This window comes from Amblyraja radiata, unplaced genomic scaffold (genome assembly GCF_010909765.2).
Source record: "Amblyraja radiata isolate CabotCenter1 unplaced genomic scaffold, sAmbRad1.1.pri scaffold_424_ctg1, whole genome shotgun sequence".
Classification (NCBI taxonomy): domain Eukaryota; kingdom Metazoa; phylum Chordata; class Chondrichthyes; order Rajiformes; family Rajidae; genus Amblyraja; species Amblyraja radiata.
In genome coordinates this window covers 83,923-95,805 of record NW_022630530.1, presented here as the reverse complement: position 1 = coordinate 95,805, position 11,883 = coordinate 83,923, and the positions used below count along the sequence as shown (strand labels likewise).

The 11,883-nt window shown below is 49.5% G+C and overlaps 1 long non-coding RNA gene across 1 annotated transcript; it reads left to right on the top strand.

Annotated features, from left to right (window-relative positions):
* The first annotated feature begins 10,241 nt into the window (after positions 1–10,241).
* On the top strand, positions 10,242–11,355 carry LOC116969935. Its single transcript, XR_004410965.1, has 3 exons — positions 10,242–10,372; positions 10,575–10,645; positions 11,238–11,355. It is a non-coding gene; the product is annotated as an uncharacterized LOC116969935 (long non-coding RNA).
* Positions 11,356–11,883: the final 528 nt, after the last annotated feature.

The window sequence follows — 11,883 nt, the reverse complement described above, 5'->3', positions numbered from 1 at the left end:
TGGAACCAGTCTGTTGCTGAAGGTGCTCCTCAGGTTGATCAATGTGTCACGGAGGGGGTGAGCTGTATTGTCCAGGATGCTCCACAGTTTAAGGAGCATCCTCCCCTCCAAGACCAACCTCCCGTGAATCCAACAGCCCCCCAGGACAGAGACGGCCTTCCTGATGAGTTTGTTGATCCCGTTGACATCCGCATCCTTCGCCCTGTTGCCCCGGCACACGGCAGCAAAGAAGATGGCACTGGCCACCACCGATTGGTAGAACATCTGCAGAATCTTGCTGAATGTTGAAGGAGTGGAGCCTTCTCAGAAAACTCTGTCCCTTCATGTACAGGGCCTCAGCGTTCTTGGGTCCGTCCCGTTTACTGAAGATAGACACTAAATGCTGGAGTAACTCAGCGGGACAGGCAGTATCTCTGGAGAGAGGGAATGGATGACGTTTCGGGTTGAGACCCTTCTTCAGACTGATGGTATTTGTTCTCCCTGGTAAACTGTTGAACAGACCATGGATAGTATCTACAACACGCTGCCAAGGGCGGTGATGGAGGCAGATAGGACAGTTCCTTCTCTCCAGAGATGCTGCCTGTCCCGCTGATTTTACTCCAGCATTTTGAGTTTGATCTCCTAGAAACATAGAAAAAGTTGGCCATTCGGCCTCAAGCCAGCACCGCCATTCCTCCTCATTCCACATATCCATGTAGTAGATCATGGCTGATCTACAAAAATCAGTACCCCCGTTCCTGCTCATTCCACATATCCCTTGATTCCTTTAGCCCTAAGTTCTAAATCTATCCCGGTCTTGAAAAAAATCCAGATAATTGGCCTCCACTGCCTTCTGTGGCAGAGAATTCCACAGATTCATAACTCTCTCTTGTCTTCTTCCTCCCTCTCCAGATGCGCCGGAGATTTCCTGGGATTCGGGATGCATTCGCACACCTGTGAGTGTCACCTGTGTGTGTGCGGCCAGGTGCAACCCACCAGGAGAGCTCACCTGGCTCCTCCCCCTCGCCAACATCAGCGGAAACCAACCCCGCGGACGTCTCCACACCTGGCAGGTGGCAAGCGAGCATATGGTGAATGGTTCCCTCACCCTGAGAGGGGGTGATGGAGGGGAGGACGTGATGGCCTTGTGCTCAGTCCGTAACCGACACGGAGAAGCCTTGTTCAAGGTGTATCTGTCGATGGAAGGTGAGGACATCTCTGGGGGAGGGAAGTCATCGAGCCATAGTCATGGCCGTAATGTGTAGGAAAGAACTGCAGATGCCTCGGTTTAAATCGAAGGTAGACACAAAATGCTGGAGTAACTCAGCAGGGACAGGCAGCATCTCTGGAGAGAAGGAATGGGTGACGTTTCTGGGTTGGTCTGAAGAAGGGTCTCGTCCTGAAACATCACCCATTCCATCTCTCCAGAGGTGCTGCCTGTCCCTGCTGAGTTACTCCAGCATTTTGTGTCTGACATAGTCATAGTCATAGTGTCAGAATCATTCAGTGTGGAAACAGGCCCTTCGGCCCAACTTGCCCACACCAGCCAACGTGCCCCATCTACACGTGTCCCATCTGCCTGCACTTGGTCCAAATCCCTCCAAACCTGACCTATCCATGTACCTGTCTAACTGTTTCGTATATGTTGGAATAGTCCCAGCCTCAACTACCTCCTCTGGCAGCTCGTTCCATACACCCACCTGTGAAAAAGTCACCACTCAGATTCCTATTAAATATTTTCCCGCTCACCTTAAACCTATATCCTCTGGTGTCCGATTCCCCTACTCTGGGCAAGAGACTCTGTGCATCTACCCGATCTATTCCTATCATGATTGTATACACCTCTATAAGACCATGCTACGGTTTAGATTATTGTCACGTATACCGAGGTACAGTGAAAAGCATTTGTCAAATGCTATCCGCACAAAATTGCAGAAAGTAGCGGACGCAGCCCAGACCATCACACAGACCAATCACCCTTCCATCGACTCCATCTACACCTCACGCTGCCTCGGCAAGGCCAGCAGCAAAATCAAGGACAAGTCACACCCCCGGTCACTCCCTCTTCTCCCCTCTCCCATCGGGCAAGAGGTACAGGAGTGTGAAAACGAACGCACACACACACACCTCCAGATGCAGGGACAGTTTCTTCCCGGCTGCTATCAGGTAACTGAACCATCCTACCACAACCAGAGAGCAGTCCTGAACCACTATCTTCCTCATTGGTGACCCTCGGGCTATCCTTGATTGCACTCTGCTGGCTTTACCTTGATCTAAATGTAATTCCCTTTATCATGTATCTGTACACTGTGGACGGCTCGATTGTAATCATGTATTGTCTTTCCGCTGACTGGATAGCACGCAACAAAAGCTTTTCACTGTACCTTGGTACACGGGACAATAAACTAAACTGTAAAAACTGAAAACACATCTGGTTGTTCTTACAGGAAAGAGTTTCAATATTTGGATCGCAGTTTTGCTTACAGCAGGGATAATACTGATCGCTGAGCTAGCTGGAATCCTCATCTACAAGTATATACAGCGGTAAGTGTAAATAAATCCACATTTTTATTTCCAAATCTATCCCTTTATTATCTGCTTTTTATAACTGCTTCTGTCATGCTAACGGGTCAGCCAGCAGCTCTGTGGAGAACATGGACAGGTACAAAGTGCTGGAGTAACTCAGCGGGTCAGGCAGCATCTCTGTGGAGAACGTGGACAGGTACAAAGTGCTGGAGTAACTCAGCGGGTCAGGCAGCATCTCTGTGGAGAACGTGGACAGGTACAAAGTGCTGGAGTAACTCAGCGGGTCAGGCTGGCAGCATCTTTGTGGAGAACGTGGACAGGTATAAAGTGTTGGAGTAACTCAGCGGGCCAGGCAGCATCTCTATGGAGAACGTGGACAGGTATAAAGTGTTGGAGTAACTCAACGGGTCAGGCAGCATCTCTGTGGAGAACGTGGACAGGTACAAAGTGCTGGAGTAACTCAGCGTGTCAGGCAGCATCTCTGGAGATTAAGGAATAAATGATATTTCGCGTCGGGACCTTCTTCAAACTGAAAGGTTGAGAGAGCCTGAACAAAACAGCCGGCAACAAATGACCTTTGGATTATTGTGAGTCCTTTTGGACACATATCTGAGGAAGGATGTGCTGGCTGTGGAGAGGGTCCAGATGTGATTTACGAGAATGATCCCGGGAATGAGTGGGTTAACATATAATGTGCGTTCGACAGCACTGGGCCTGTACTCGCTGGAGTTTAGAAGGATGAGGGGGTACCTCGTTGACATTTAAAGAATAGTGAAAGGCCTGGATATAGTTGATGTGGAGAGGATGTTTCCACTAGTGGGAGAGTCTATGACAAGCGGGCACAGTCTCAGAATTAAAGATCGTTCTTTTTGGAAGCAGATGAGAGGAATGTCTTTAGTCAGAGGGTGGTGAATCTGCGGAATTCTTTGCCACAGACGGCTGTGGAGAACACAAGCCGGTGGATATTTTTAAGGCAGAGATAGATAGATTGTTGATTAGTACAGGTGTCAGGGGTTATGGGGAGAAGGCAGGAGAATGGGGTTAGGAGGGAGAGCTAGATCGGCCATGATTGAATGGTGGAATAGACTTGATGGGCCGAATGGCCTAATTCTGCTCCTATCATTAATCACCTCATAATCTTATGACCAACTTCTAATACAATTGCAACTTTGACTTGGACTCTGTTGATGTGCAGATGTGCTGTAAACTTGCTGTGATCTTCTGTTGCTCCAGGAGGGAAGATGTGACAATGGAGAAGGCTTCAGGAAACCAAGACACCAATGTGATCTACTGCCCACACTCTTCCACCAATCAGGTAGTGGGTCTCTGCATTTAATCTCAACTACAGATGATACAAAAGTGGACACTAAAATCTGGAGTAACTCAGCGGGACAAGCAGTATCTCTGGAGGTACATGGATAGGACAGGTTTGGAGGGATCTGGACCAAACGCAGGCAGGAGGGACCAGTGCAGCTGGGACATGTTGGCCGGTGTGGGCAAGTTGGGCCAAAAGACTTGTTTGCACGTTGTATCACTCTATGACTCTAAATAGACGATGATGTGGAGAGATAAAGAACAATGAATGAAAGATATGTAAACAGGAAACAGGCCACTGTTAGTGGTTTGTTGGTTGAAAATGAGAAGCTGGTGCGGCTTGGGTGGGGGAGGGATGGAGAGAGAGAGAATACTTGGGCTACTTCAAGTTAGATAAGTCAATGTTCATACCACTGGGATGTAAGCTGCCCAAGCGAATTATAAGATGCTGTTCCTCCAATTTGCATTAAGCCTCATTCTGACAATGGAAGAGACCGAGAAAATAAAGGTCAGTGTGGGAATGGGAGGGAGAATTAAAGTGTACAGCAATGGGGGGTATGAATATTGAATTTTCTTACTGTGTGAGTGGGAGAGAGAGAGAGTAGGTGTGAGTGTGAGAGAATGTTTGAGAGAGGGAGACAGTTCGAGAGGGGGAGAGAGTTTGTGTGAAACTGAAAGTGTGAGAGAGAGTGCGTGAGTGTGACAGAGAGAGTGAGAGTGAGAAAGATAGTGAGAGTGTGTGAGAGGAGAATATAAACAACATGGCTGAACCTGGGTGTGTGTGAGTTCAGGAGTTGTGAACCTTGCCGCTGATGGTATTAATTCCGGGACCACAGCGCCCACTGCTCTGTACTAAACCCACAACTGCCTGTCTGCTTCCCTTTCATTCCAGAGCGCGGAGAGTGGAGAGGACAGGCAGGCCTCAGAGGAGCTGAAAGGAGGAGGGGAATCGAGAGAGGGGGAAGAGCAAGCGGTCGTGTACGCCAACCTGCGGGAGCTGCCGAGCAGCGGAGACACCGTGCACAGTGGCGAGATGGTGGAATACGCTGAGCTCTGGTTCCAGTCCAAGCAGGGGGAGGGGTAGAAATATTGAAACATAGACAATAGGTGCAGGAGTAGGCCATTCGGCCCTTCGAGCTTGCACCGCCGTTCAATATGATCATGGCTGATCATCCAACTCAGTATCCTGTACCTGCCTTCTCTCCATAACATATAACCATATATAACCATATAACAATTACAGCACGGAAACAGGCCATCTCGGCCCTTCTAGTCCGTGCCGAACACTTATTCTCCCCTAGTCCCATCTACCTGCACTCAGACCATAACCCTCCATTCCTTTCCCATCCATATAACTATCCAATTTATTTTTAAATGATAAAACCGAACCTGCGTCCACCACTTCCACTGGAAGCTCATTCCACACAGCTAACACTCTCTGAGTAAAGAGGTTCCCCCTCATGTTACCCCTAAACTTCTGTCCCTTAATTCTCAGATCCCCCTGATCCCTTTAGCCACAAGGGCCACATCTAACTCCCTCTTAAATATAGCCAATGAACTGGCCTCAACTACCTTCTGTGGCAGATCCACAGATCCACTCTCTGTTTGAAAAATTATTTCCTCATCTCGGTCCTAAAAGATTTCCCTCTTATCCTTAAACTTTGACCCCTTACTCTGGACTTCCCAAACATCGGGAATAGGAGGGTGGGAGGGGCGTGAGGAGGGAGCGCCATGCTGTGGGAGAGGCGGTGAGGAGGGAGGGTTGTGCTGTTTGGGAGGGGCGTGAGGAGGGAAAGGAGTTGGGGAGAGAGGCGGTGAGGAAGCAGGGCTGTGCTGTTGGGGAGGGGCGTGAGGAGGGAGAGGAGATGGGGAAATGAGCCTTAACTACATTGTGTTTGATAGATGAATTAACCCTGTAGATGAGATAGTGGGATAACATAGAACTAGTGTGTGAACGGATGGTCGATGGTCAGTGCGGACTCGGTGGGCTGAAGGGTCTGTTTCCACACTGTATCTCTAAACTAAACATAGAACTAATTTAAGAGAGAGTTAGATAGAGCTCTAGGGGCTACATGAATCAAGGGATATGGGGAGAAGGAAGGCACTTGGTTCTTGGTTTCTTGGTCCTCCAAAATATTCCAAATGGAATTTAAACTGGAGGCGGTGAAGGGAGGACTAAAGCCAGAAAGGGTTATTGGGAAGAAAGGGCTACCTTAAATGTAGTTGCTACTGGTTGGCTAACTATAGTAGGGTGAAGATTATTCCATGCTTTAATTGTACGGGGGAAGAACGAATTGCTGTACACATCTCTCTTTGCAGCTGGAATCACAAATTGGATCGAATGCCCTCGTCTGCTCCTAATTGGTTTGGGTTTGGTGTAGGTCTTGTAATCTATGTCGAGCTGACCATTTAACATGTTGTTACTGCACCGTTACTGATTGGGGACGATCAGCCATGATCACAATGAGTGGCGGTGCTGGCGCAAGGGGCCGAATGGCCTCCTCTTGCACCTATTTTCTATGTTTCTGTGTAACTAGTGTGTGAGCGGATGATTGGTGGTCGGTGCGGACTCGGTGGGCCGAAGGGCCTGTTTCCGTGCTGTATCTCTTTAAAAAAGCCTTTGTTTCTGTTCCGTGGGTAACCATGGACATTGACAAGAATTGCTTCTATTGACACTGGTCAAATGATAGTCCGTTAAAAATACAGTCTTTACCAGCAGTTACAAAATAGACTTGTAGATATTAAATGAAGACATTTATTTTTTGAAAATCCTGTGGGATTTTTGCTAATGCTATTCTGAAACTCTGAAAACCCCTCTTACTCTTGTAGCAAAAAGTCTTCATAGCAAAAGGATTTGAATATAGGCGCAGGGAGGTTCTACTGCAGTTGTACAGGGTCTTGGTGAGACCACACCTGGAGTACTGTGTAGTTTTGGTCCCCTAATCTGAGGAAAGACATTCTTGCCATAGAGGGAGTACAGAGAAGGTTCACCAGACTGATTCCTGGGATGTCAGGACTTTCATATGAAGAAAGACTGGATAGACTCGTCTTGTACTCGCTAGAATTTTGAAGATTAATGGGGGATCTTATAGAAACTTACACAATTTTATTGGGTTGGACAGGCTAGATGCAGGAAGATTGTTCCCGATGTTTGGGAAGTCCAGAACAAGGGGTCACAGTTTAAGAATAAGGGGGAAGTCTTTTAGGACTGATATGAGAAAAACATTTTTTTTCACACGCACAGAGTGGCGAATCTGTGGAATTCTCTGCCACAGAAGGTAATTGAGGCCAGTTCATTGGCTATATTTAAGAGGCAGTTAGATGTGGCCCTTGTGGCTAAAGGTATCAAGGGGTATGGAGAGAAGGCAGGTACAGGATACTGAGTTGGGATGATCAGCCATGATCATATTGAATGGCGGTGCAGGCTCAAAGGGCCGAATGGCCTGCTCCTGCACCTATTTTCTATGTTTCTATGTAGCGCCATGTTGTATAACATGTTTCATAGCAAACAGTTCCGTGTGTGGCATTGGTGATAATAATAATAATTAAATGCAGACGCTGGAAATATGACAAAGGTGGCGCAGCGGTAGAGTTGCTGCCTCACAGCGCCAGAGTTGCGGGTTCGATCCTGACCACAGGTGCTGTCTGTACGGAGTTTGTACGTTATCCCCGTGACCCATGTGGATTTTCTCCGGGATCTTCGGTTTTCTCCCACACTCCAAAGACGGGCTGGTTTGTAGGTTAATTGGCTTGCTGTAAATGTAAATTGTCCATGGTGTGTGTAGTGTGCGGAGAGCACTGGTCGGCGCTGACTCGATGGGCGAAGGTCCTGTTTCCACGCTGTGTATTTAGACTACACAAAACTAAAACTAATCAGTCACGGTCATCGAATGGTGGAGCAGGTGCAACATTAATCCTGATAATATTTTTATATAATTACATGTTTTCTGCAGAGGATTTGGATTTGTTGCATTTGTAAACAAATAGATTAAAATGCTAAACCATCACATGTCTCAGAATTATGTTCTAAACATCTATTTGATGGTACACAAAAATGCTGGAGAAACTCAGCGGGTGTAGCAGCATCTATGGAGCGAAGGAATTGGCAACGTTTCGGGCCGAAACCCTTTTTGTGTACCTTCGATTTTCCAGCATCTGCAGTTCCTTCATAAACACTTAATCTCTTATTTGATTTTTGGTCTCCTCATTTGAGGAAGGGCATTCTTGCTATTAAGGGAGTACAGCGTAGGTTCACTAGATTAATTCCCAGGATGGTGGGACTGTCATATGATGAAAGAATGGATGGACTGGGCTTGTATTCACTGGAATTTAGAAGGATGAGAAGTTATCTTATAAAACATTCAAAACCCTTAAGGGATTGGACAGGCTATATGCAGGAAAACTGTTCCCGATGTTGTAGGGGGGGGGGGGGGGGGTGGTGGGGAGAGTCCAGAACCAGCGGTCACAGTTTAAGAATAAGGGGTAGGCCATTTGGGACTGAGATGTGGGAAATCATTTTCACCTAGTGATTTGTGAACCTGGGAATTCTCTGCCACAATTCACTGGATGTTTTCAAGAGATAGATTTAGCTCTTTGGGCTAACGGAATTAAGGGATATAGGGAGAAATCAGGATGGGATACTGATTTTGGATGATCAGCCATGATCATATTGAATGGTGGTGCTGGCTGGAACCTACTCCTGCACCTATTTTCTAAGTTTCCGCGCTGTATCTCTAAACTAAACTAAAGCCTTCCTATTACATTCCCGTCTGAATATCTTGTAAAAGTCACGATTGTGTCCTTTCTAACGTTTCCTTTTATTTAAATCTCAAAATATACTTTACTTGAGAAATAAATATGCCCAATACATGATCCTTACAAGACTCCATCCAACATTCTCGGAGGCTATACATACATTCAATAATCTACACAAATGTCTCCCCCACCCTTGCCACTCATGTGGCCCACTGGCGTGGAATCCCTTCCATTATTTTTGAGGGGTGTCTGCACCACACCCTGCCCCCCATGTCCAGCAGCGGAAGGAGCCTAGACTGTGTTCCTCCCAAACCGAGCCTTTTTTTTTCATCATCAAAAAATGTAATCAATTATTTAAAATAATATTTGCAACACAATGAAACAAAACAGAACCCACCCCCATAATACAAGACCAACAAACGCATTAAATAAACAACTATATGTTACACTCCTTGTCAGGATGCATGCACCCCCCGCGGTGCCCAGTGGTCCCGGAACTCCCCCAGGGTGCCCGTGTACAGGACGTATTCCCTCTCTAACCCCACGCTGGCACCGACATAACCCCGGAAAAGGGGCAGGCAGCCGGCGCGGGCAGAGCCCTCTTTTGCCTGGCACCGTGACTCACGGATGTCCAGCTTGGCCAGGCCCAGGAGCAACCCAACCATGATATCTTCGGCCCTACCCTCTCCCCTACGCACAGGGTATCCAAAGATGTGGGTGGTGGGTGGGAAATGCAGCCAGAAGGCAAGTAGCAACCGCTTTAGATATGAGAACAGGGTCTGCAGTCTCACACACTCCGCATACACGTGGCTCACATGTTCTTCCAGCCAACAAAAGTGGCAGGTGGCTGGCAAGTCTGTGAATCGCGAAAGAAACAGGTTGCAGAGGACTCTTCTGTGCAATACCCTCCACCCCAGGTCCCCGATGTAGAGGGTGAGAATCCCTTCGTAGATATCCCCCCCCCCCCCCACCGAGCCGACGTTGGCTGCGCCAAGCTTCAGTCCGCCCCTTAGCACATACTCCAGCAGTCTGCAGCGGGCCAGTCGGCAACCTTCCCCAACGGACATCTCGCTCCGCTGGGTGGTGAACAACGGTCGGGCAAACCACAGAGCGTCTTTCACCGAGTTGATGACCTTCCAGCAGCACTCGATGTCAATCTCGGAATGTGTCCCTGGGAACAGTCCATAAATCACAGAGTCCTCTGTGACGGAGCTGTTCGGGATAAAGCGTTCCAGGGACCCTTGCAGACCTCTCCAGGCTGTCTTTGCGAATCCACATTCTGTAAAGAGGTGGGCGACCGTCTCCTCCCCATAACATCCGTCCCGAGGGCAGCGTGCGCTGGTGGTGAGGTTCCGACGGTGCAGGAATGATCCACCTTAAAGTGCAGAGGCATGTATTTCTGCCCCAGGGAATATAAACTAGATTTAAACCTGCGATCAGTCTCTAATGAGCTTCCCAGCTCCTGAGAAAGGTAATCAGTCCTTGATTCATATTTTCCATGACATCCATTCTCAAGATCAGTTACCCTGTAAACTTATTTGTTGAGAGGCTGTGTCTGTTGTGTTGGAGAGAGGAGAGGAGAGGAGAGGAGAGGAGGAGAGAGAAAAAGAGAGGTGAGGAGAGGGGAGGAGAGAAGAGAGAGGAGCGGATAGGAGAGGAGAGGAGTGAGGAGAGGAGAGAGGAAGAGAGGAGAGGAGAGGAGAGGAGAGGGGGTTGTGTCTCGATCCCCATGGGAAAAACACCATCAACATCCTTGCCCAAAATCGTCTACCTAGACATCGATGGAAGGGTGAGAAAGGTAGGTCCAGCTAATCCACTCCCCCCCCCCCCCCCCCCCGCACTCCCATTCTCTCTCACCCCTCCCCACTCCCAATCTCTCTCTCCTCTCTCCCCTCTCTCGCTCCCCTCTCTCTCTCCCTCTCTAACCCCCCCTCCCTCACCCCCCCCCACCTGCCTCTCTCCCTCTCTCTCCCCTCTCACAATCCTATGTCTCCGCTCAGGTGATTTTCAGTCAACACTCCAGCCCCACTGATGTCCGTGACCTTGTGAAGATCGCTGCAGGACTCCTCAGGTTGGTCTCCCCCACTCCCGTCTTTCCCACTCTCCCCTGTCTCCCACCTCCCCTCCCATCTCCCCCTCTCTCCCCCATCTCCCCTCTCTCCCCCACCCCCTCTCTCCCCCACCCCCTCTCTCCTCTCCTCACCATCTCCCCTCTCCCCTTACCCATATTCACTCCCCCCAACCTCTCCCCCTCTCCTCACCCTCTCCCTCTCTCCTCAGCCCTCTCCTCACCCCTCTCCCCCTATCCTCCGCCCTCTCATCACCCTCTCCCCCTCTCCTCACCCCTCTCCCCCTCTCCTCACCCTCTCTCCGCTCTTCCCCGTCCCCTTTCCCCTCTCCCCTACCCTCTTCCTTCCTCTCTCTCCCCGTCACCCCCTCTCATTCGCCATACTTGGTTGGGAGGAGCGGTGAGGAGGGAGGGAGGGAGCTCAGGAGGGAGAGGGAGGGTAGATGGGGTGGTGAGGATGGAGGGAGTGGTGAGGGAGGAAGGGAGGAAGTGAGGGATGGGGGTGAGGGAGAGAGGGAGCGGCGTCGAGGAAGGAGGGAGGGAGGAGGGAGTGATGAAGGAGGGAGGAAAATATCTGACTTGTCTTCAAGTCCAGAGGTGCCGAGATGTCCCTCGTTGACCAGAATGGATCGGCGGTGACTATTGGCCCAGAGATGCCGGTGAACGGACACAGGTAGGAAGCCAGCGGTTCTGTTTAGTTCAGAGATACAGCAGGAAACTGGCCCTTCGGCCCATCGAGTCCGTGCTAACCAGTGATCCCGTACACTAACACTATCCTACACACACACACACACACACACACTCACACGAACAATTCTTAGAGAAGCCAATTAACCTACAAACAAGTAGGTTACACAAGCCTTCTCCCCCCTACCCCCCACCCCCCATCAGTCTTAAGAAGGGTTTCGGCCCGAAACGTCGCCTATTTCCTTCGCTCCATAGATGCTGCTGCACCCGCTGAGTTTCTCCAGCATTGTTGTGAACCTACAAACATGTACGTCTTTGGAGTGTGGGAGGAAACCAGAGCACCCGGATAAAACCCACGCAGGTCACGGGGAGAGAGAGCGTGTAAACTCCGTACTGACAGCACCCGTGGTCGGGATCGAACCCGGGTCTCTGGCGCCGTGAGACAGCAGCTCTACCCGCGGCACCACTGTGCCTTCTCTGGAACAGCTTTACGTGGGTTGGGGGGAGGGGGTGTCAGTGAGAGTGTAGAGGGGCTGGGAAGACGGGGGACATGT